Consider the following 8,495-nt stretch of genomic DNA (forward strand, 5'->3'; position numbering starts at 1 on the left):
TCTAGGAAGGAAGGAAGGAAGGAAGGAAGGAAGGAAGGAAGGAAGGAAGGAAGGAAGGAAGGAAGGAAGGAAGAAAGATTGATTCTGATGGGAAAATGAGCCATTTCTTCCAGACTCTTTCTTAGAAGTCTGATCCACTTTCCCTTAACCCCTCAGTAGAGTTCCCTATTCATCTCATGGGCCTGGACTAAGTTTGTCACGTGCTGGTTCCTAAACCAGCTGCTGGCAGAAGAATGAGACCACCATGGCTGACTCAGACTAACTGGGATCTGCCTAAGAGTAGAGGCCAAGGTCTCTATGATTTTGTTGTTGTTTTTGCATATTCTGCTTATATAATTTTTTTCTTTTTTGAGACAGGGTCTCACTCTGTTGCCCAGGCTGGAATGCAGTGGCACAATAATAGCTCACTGCAGTCTCGAACTTCTGAGCTCAAGTGATACTCCTGCCTTGGCCCCCCAAAGTGCTACGACTACAGATGTGAGCCACTGCACATGGCCCTATGTAATATTTGAGTCACTTATATCCTTGAACAAAAAGCAGAGTTCCCTGACAAGGAAGAGAGGATGAAATGGCTGATAGGGAGACAGATAATACTATAATCTTATAAAACAGAAAAAAAGTACCAGCTGGGCACGGTGGCTCACGCCTGTAATCCCAGCGCTTGGGGAAGACAAAGTGGGAGGATCACTTGAGTCCAGGAGTTAGAGACCAGCCTGGGCAACGTGGCAAAACCCCATCTCTACAAAAAAAATTAACTGGCTGTGATGGTGCATGCCTGTGGTCCCAACTATTTGGAAGGCTGAGGTGGGAAGATCACCTGAGCCTGGGAGCCGAAAGTTGAAGTGAGCTGAGACCTCACCACCACTGCACTCCAGCCTCAGAGACAGAGACGCTGTCAAAAAAAAAAAAAAAAAAAAAAAGGAAAAAAAAAAAAAAAAAAAAAAAAAAAAAGGTACAGAAATAATGAATATATGTGAGCTACAAGTCAAGTTAAGCAGTCTGAATATTTCCTTCCCTCAGTTGGAATATTATTACTCATCTTTATTTATTTATTTATGAGATGGAGTCTCACTCTGCCACCCAGGTTGAAGTGCAGGAGTGCTACCTTGGCCCACTGCAAGCTCTGCCTCCTGGATTTAAGTGATTCTTCTGCCTCAGCCCCCAGAGTAGCTGGGATTACAGGTGCCCGCCACCATACCTGGCTAATTTTTGTATTTTTAGTAGAGACAGGGTTTCACCATGTTGACTGGTCTTGAACTCCTGACCTCAGGTGATCCGCCCGTCTCAGCCTCCCAAAGTGCTGGGATTACAGGCGTGACCCACCGCACCCAGCCTATTGCTCATCTTTAAATCAGTCTATAGTTGTAAATAAATCAGCTAGATTTAACTGGGTGTTTGTGTTTTAAACTACGAAGTTTTGCAGGGTAAAGAAAAAGGGATTCAATGTATGGTCTTGAGACTGGACTGCCAATGGGATCAGAGATCTCTCTGTCTCTCAGCAGCCCTGTCTCTCTCTACTGGACTGCATGATCTTTCCCAAGACCTCTCTGCTTCTTTTCCATGTCCCCCTGTTGTCTGCTGAACTGACCACTCCCTCCTGGATTTGGTATACATATGGCCACTGAGGACCCTTCAGCCCCTACTCTTTCTACAAATTGAAAACCTCTCTTGGAAATTCTTAATTCCAATCTCCAAGGGACAAACTACTTGAGGCTACTCATCCTGTCAAGACAAGTCACCTCAGAGGTTGCTGGCCTACCCAGTACCTGGAAAGGCAGCCCTGGGGTCACAGGCCAGCCTAGGTCCAAGGAAGAGGACAGGGTCACTTGTCAGAAAACCTTACTGCTGAACACCTCCTGGGTTCAAGTGATTCTCCTGCCTTAGCCTCCCGAGTAGCTGGGACTACAGGCATATGCCACCACGCCCAGCTAATTTTTGTATTTTTAATACAGACGGGGTTTCACCATGTTGGCTAGAGTGGTCTCGAACTCCTGACCTCAGGAGATCCACCCACCTCGGTCTCCCAAAGTGCTAGGATTACAGGCGTGAGCCGCTGCACCCGGCCAGAGGGGAAGTGTATTTGTATATTTCACCCTGTCTTTCATAGGCGTTGTTTCAATGGCAAGCAAGTGAATTGAGCCAAAGAGACCCAATTGCAGAATTTTTGTAGAGACTGAAGGCAAAGAGAAGCCTCTTTCCACTAAGATTGATAGCTATGGGGAAGAAATAAGGCCAAAACTTTAGAGAGCACCCAAGTGGAGAAAGCCTGCATGGGAGTAAAGCCAGCACAAAGGAAAGCAGAACAGGCAGGAGAAAGACTGCGCTCTGACCACACTATTCAAGCTCCTGGATCCAGTTATACCTGAAGACTTGCCATGAGTTTTCAGTGACAAACCAATACATTTTCTTTCTTTTTAATTAATTTATTTATTTATTGGAATTGTAAACAACTTAAGCTGAGTTTCCATCATCCGCAATCAGAATACTCCTGACTAATACACTGGGCCTGTGTTACAGAGAAAAAAGCCACAAGCCGAGGCAGAAGAATCCTCCTCAAGGAGGACCCCAAGAGCCCCAGGACCACAGGCAGCACTGCCTCCATGCCCAGGTCACAAGGTGCAGCTCAGATCCGGGGAGGAGTGCTGGGGTGACAGCCTGGCTGCAAGGGACCGCACAACTGTGTGGACCCTCTGGATCCTCGAAAGACTGCAGCTTTGAGTGGCTGTCAGACGCACCCTGGATAAGAATGTAACTCACAGCCATCGCAGGCCTATAAAGCAATGGCAGAGTCACCGCCCTCCACAAGGGGGCAGTGTGGTCCAGAGTGCAAGTGGGTGAGAGAAATGCTTGTTACTTGTGAAACATCCCCTATGGACTCCTGGCAGCACCTGGAGGAAGGGCAGTTTTGCAGTGAGCTGAGATCTTGCATTCTGTAGATGGAAATGAAGCCGCTGATGCCTGGGTTAGGGCTGGGGGCCCCTAGCACCCACAGACAAAAGAAGCTCAATAGTTACTTATTTTAGTAACTTTTCCTGAAGATGCCCTGGGAAGATGGCAGGTGTTCAGAGGGGATGAACATAGGCTGTACCTGTGACCCAGGCACACCATCATGGCATGAAATTGAAGAGACGCCAGGCCCCAAGGACACGCAGCCCTGGGAGCAAATAACGTGGTAATAATATCCAAAGACTGATGTCCCAAGACCCCTGACAGTAGGCAGGATGGGAGCTTAGAGTCAGAAATTGGATCATTTAAAGAAGGCCACATAGCTGGGCTTGGTAGCACACATCTGTAGTCCCAGCTACTTGGGAGGCTGAGGCAGGAGGATTACTTGAGCCCAGGAGGTCGAGGCTACAGTGAGCTACAATTGTACCACCCTACTCCAGCCTGGGCAACAGAGCAAGAGCCTGTCTCTAAAAAATAAATAAATGAAGAAGGGGAGGACAGCTAATGCTGTTTGTTTCACACTTGAGTTTGTAAAGCAATAGTAAATTATCTATATCGGGGTAAATAGTAAATTCTCTATATCAGGGGTCCCGAACCCCTGGGCCACCAACCGGTACCAGTCCGTGGCCTGTTAGGAACCAGGCCGCACAGCAGGAGGTGAGTGTGGCGGGTGAGCGAGTGAAGTTTCATCTGTATTTACAGCTGCTCCAAATTACCACCTGAGCTCCGCTTCCTGTCAGATCAGCAGCGGCATTAGATTCTCACGGGAGTGAGAACCCTATTGTGAACTGTACATGTGAGGGATCTAGGTTGCATGCTCCTTATAAGAATCTAATGCCTGATGATCTGTCACTGTCTCCCATCACCCCTAGATGGGACCGTCTAGTTGCAGCAAAACAACCTCAGGGCTCCCACTGATTCCACATCACGGTGAGTTGTATAATTATTTCATTTTATATTGCAATGTAATAATAATAGGAATAAAGTGCACAATAAATGTAATGCACTTGAATCATCCCAAAACCACCCCTCACCCCATAAAAAATTGTCTTCCATGAGACTGGTCCTGGTGTCAAAAAGGTTGGGGACCACTGCTGTATATGTGGTGTCTGCCCTCTCCAGGGCAAGCTGTCAGGAAAGGGATAGCCCGCCTGGTGTGCCTGAGGGGACTTGGAAAGGGAATCCCAGTAGCAGAGACCTGCAGGAGCCCAGCTTCTCCATGTCCTGGAGTCTCTGTCCCAGAGCATACGGGGTAAGGTCTGAGGCATTTTCTCAAGCCCTGGATGGGACAGCCCCAATTCAGCCATGTGACCTCTCTCCTGAGCATAAATACAAGCAGCCCAACTTGGAACCACTTAAGAAGCAGAAATCAAATCCCAGCAAGATGGAAAGCACCTCACACATCATCCAGCTCAACCCCCTCAGGGAGCCGAAAAACAAATTAAAATAAAATAAAACAAAAGAGGCTGGGGCCTTGCCCAAGGTGGCATAGTGAATTGGTAACTCAGCCAGGAGCCAAAGCCAGGCCTCCTGACCACAAGTCTGGAGCTCTGTACTCTGTGCTGTGGCCCTCTCTCCTGATGAAAATCTCCACGTTCCAGACCAGAAAAAGGAAAAGATTTCTGCACCCTGCGTTTATCTTCACACCTGGACTTCACACTCTGGAATTTAAGAGTGAGAGCCCATCACTGTTATTTCCTTGGGATAATGCCCATTGCCCTGACCCATAAAGCTGCAGTCTCACTTATTGCCCCAAACCAGTCCCGGCCACTCCTGAGTTAGATAGTAAGGACAGTAGCAATCACTTATTGAGCATTGTATTCATCAGCGTCTCCAAAGAAACAGAACCAATAGGCGTTAGAGAAGGGCTTGTTTTAAGGAATTAAGTCCTGTGATTGCAGGGACTGGCAAGTCCAAAATCTTTTTTTTTTTTTTTTCCTTCTGACAAGATGGCCAAAATCCAAAATCTATAAGGCATGCCAACAGACAGGAAACTCCAGCAAGGGCCCACACTGCAATCTTGAGTCCAAAGGCAGTTTGGAAGCAAAACTCCTACCTCTTCAGGGACATCAGTCTTTTCTATTAAGGAGGGTAATCTGCTTTACTCAAAGGCTACTGATTAAAGGCCAGGCACAGTGGCTAACACCTGTAAGCCCAGCACTTTGGGAAGCTGAGGAGGGAGATCAACTGAGGTCAGGAGTTCAGGACCAGCCTGGCCTACATGGTGAAACTCCATCTCTCCTGAAAATACAAAAAAAAAAAAAAAAATTAGCCAGGTGTGGTGGTGTATGCCTGTGATCCCAGCTACTTGGGAGGCTGAGGCAGGAGAATTGCTTAAACCCAGGAGGCGGTGGGGTGAGCCAAGATTGCACCATGGCACTCCAGCCTGGGCAACAGAGTGAGATTCTGTCTCGAAAAAAAAAATGTAGCCGGGCGCGGTGGCTCAAGCCTGTAATCCCAGCACTTTGGGAGGCCGAGGCGGGTGGGTCACAAGGTCAGGAGATCAAGACCATCCTGGCTAACACGGTGAAACCCTGTCTCTACTAAAAATACAAAAAATTAGCCGGGCGTGATGGTGCGTGCCTGTAGTCCCAGCTACTCGGAGGCTGAGGCAGGAGAATGGCGTGAACCTGGGAGGCGGAGCTTGCAGTGAGCCGAGATGGTGCCGCTGCACTCCAGCCTGGGCGACAAAGCGAGACTCCGTCTCAAAAAAAAAAAAAGAAAAAAAGAAAAAAAGAAAAAAGAAAAAAATGTAAAACTTAAAATAAAAAATAAAGTCTACTGATTTAAGTGTTAATCTTATCTTTAAAAACATACCAGCCAGGTGCAGTGGCTCACACCTGTAAGCTCAGCACTTTGGGAGGCTGAGGCGGGTGGATCACCTGTGGTCAGGAGTTCAAGACCAGCCTGGCCAACATGACGAAACCCCGTCTTCACTAAAAATACAAAAATTAGCAGGGCATGGTGGCAGGAGCCTGTAATCCCAACTACTGGGAAGGCTGAGGCAGGAGAATCACTTGAACATGGGAGACGGAGGTTGCAGTGAGCTGAGATCGCGCCATTGCACTCCACCCTGGGCAACAAGAGCAAAACTCCATCTCAAAAAAAAAAAAAAAAAATACCTTCACACCAACATTTAGGCTAGTTGTTTGACCAAAAATCTGGATACCGTAGCTTACCCTAATTGACACGTAAAATCATCACAAACATTTCCTCTGTGCCAGGCATTCAGATCATCTCAACAGCATTTTGAGACAGCTGTCATTATCCCCATCTTACCGAAGACAAAACCAAGGGCTTAAGTCCACAGGAAGTTGCAGACTGTATCTGGAATCCCAGTCTCCCCTCCTTCCTTGTCCATGACTTCCCCCATCTCACCACTGGCTCTCAGTTGGTTGCAAGAGCCCAGAAAGTGTGTCTAGGCCACAGGTTCTCAGCCACTGATGCACATTACAATCACGTCTCAGAGACAAAGCAAACCAACACACAAAAACCAATGTTCAGACCCTACCCCCAGAGAGGCTGCTCGAGTTGGTCAGAGACGGGCCCCTGAGCATCAGTATTTTAATCTCTCCCAGGTGCTTCTAATGTGCAGCAAGGCTGAGAACCACGGTTATAGAAGGTGGGACAATGCAAAGCATGGGTCCCTCATCTCTTTGGAGTATACATTGCCCAGCAGAAAATAACCACAACCTAAATGAAATCAAGTAGCTATAAAATAGCCTGTGGGAAAGACTAGCAAATATATTTCCTTTCTCAGCATGAAATTAGCCATTTCCCCTCTCATATTTCAAGCAGTGTACAGTGAGTATTTCTTTTACTATTTGGAGATACAAAAGAGTGACACTGAGTTTAATTCATGTGGGCAACAGGCATTTGGTGAGCACTTGCTGGGTGTTGGCCAGCCAGCAGTCAGATCTAATGTGGTTCCTGTCTTTAGCCAGCAAACCCCGGAGGGGGGCAGTAAAGCTCATGAAACAATGTGGGGACTGCAATGACAGAAACTTGTCCCAAAGGTGCCGGAGTACAGAGACAGTGACCAGCAACAGGCTGGGCAGGTGAAACACTGGGTTCGACACTGTGAAGCCTGTATTTTGAGAGACTCACAACCACAATGAATATTCCTCCCTTTGTTATCAAGGCCTTGAGAACTCGAGGCAGCCACCCAACTGTGAAAGGAACCAGCCCAGTATACCACCAGGTCCTTACCTATTCTACCAGTCCTTGGTGAAATGAAAGAAGCTTCCATTTAGAAACTCTTGGTGTTAAAATACCCCTTCTCTTCTGAATTGATAATAGAATTTGGCTTTGCTAATAATATCCTGACGTGCCAAATCAACAACTGACAAGTCTATGTGGTTTGCCCAATACTCCATGGGCTCATGAACTCCAAAAACCTGGGAAGCACCACACTAGACAATGGCCTGGGGCCTCACAAGAGCAGGAATCTCTGTAATCCTTGGTTTATGAGCATAGACCTGTCCTTACTCTGTCTACCCCTGAGCTGCCTGAATAAACCACATGACATAGATTGTCAGCTCTTTTTCTTTTTTTTTCTTGAGACGGAGTCTCACTCTGTCTTCCAGGCTGGAGTGCAGTGGTGTGATCTCGGCTCACTGCAACCTCTGCCTCCCAGGTTCAAGCAATTCTCCTGCCTCAGCCTCCCGAGTAGCTGGGATCACAGACGCGTGCCACTACACCCGGCTAATTTTCTGTATTCTTAATAGAGACGGAGTGTCACCGTGTTAGCCAGGATGGGATTGTCAGCTATTTGAAAGAAGACACCTATATGTTGGAGCATAATATCAGCAGAATTGTTGAAGTGGGCATTTTCAGGTGTTTATTAGGAACAAACAGGAAATACATTCTATTTTATGAAATGAAATGTTCTAATAAAAAAACTCTTAAGTAACAAAAAATGAACAAACACGATTTTGTACTATGTAAGGTAGAAAATAAAGACAGCAGGGCTGGGCGCAGTAGCTCCCGCCTGTAATCCCAGCACTTTGGGAGACCGAGGCAGTCAGATCACTTGAAGTCAGGAATTCAAGACCAGCCTGGCTAACATGAGGAAACGCCGTTTCTATTAAAAATACAAAAATTAGTCTGGTGTGATGGCACACATCTGTAATCCCAGCTACTTGGGAGGCTGTACCCAGCAGGTGGAGGTTGCAGTGAGCCGAGATCTTGGCACTGCACTCCAGCCTGGGCTACAGAGGAAACTGTCTCAGAATAAAAAACAGAAGAAGAAGAAGAAGGCCGGGCGCGGTGGCTCAAGCCTGTAATCCCAGCACTTTGGGAGGCCGAGGCGGGCGGATCACGAGGTCAGGAGATCGAGACCATCCTGGCTAACACGGTGAAACCCCGTCTCTACTAAAAAAATACAAAAAACTAGCCGGGCGAGGTGGCGGGCGCCTGTAGTCCCAGCTACTCGGGAGGCTGAGGCAGGAGAATGGCATAAACCCGGGAGGCGGAGTTTGCAGTGAGCTGAGATCTGGCCACTGCACTCCAGCCTGGGTGACAGAGCGAGACTCCTTCTCAAAAAAAAA

This window comes from Rhinopithecus bieti, unplaced genomic scaffold, assembly GCF_001698545.2.
Source record: "Rhinopithecus bieti isolate Rb0 unplaced genomic scaffold, ASM169854v2 scaffold_26603, whole genome shotgun sequence".
Classification (NCBI taxonomy): Eukaryota; Metazoa; Chordata; class Mammalia; order Primates; family Cercopithecidae; genus Rhinopithecus; species Rhinopithecus bieti.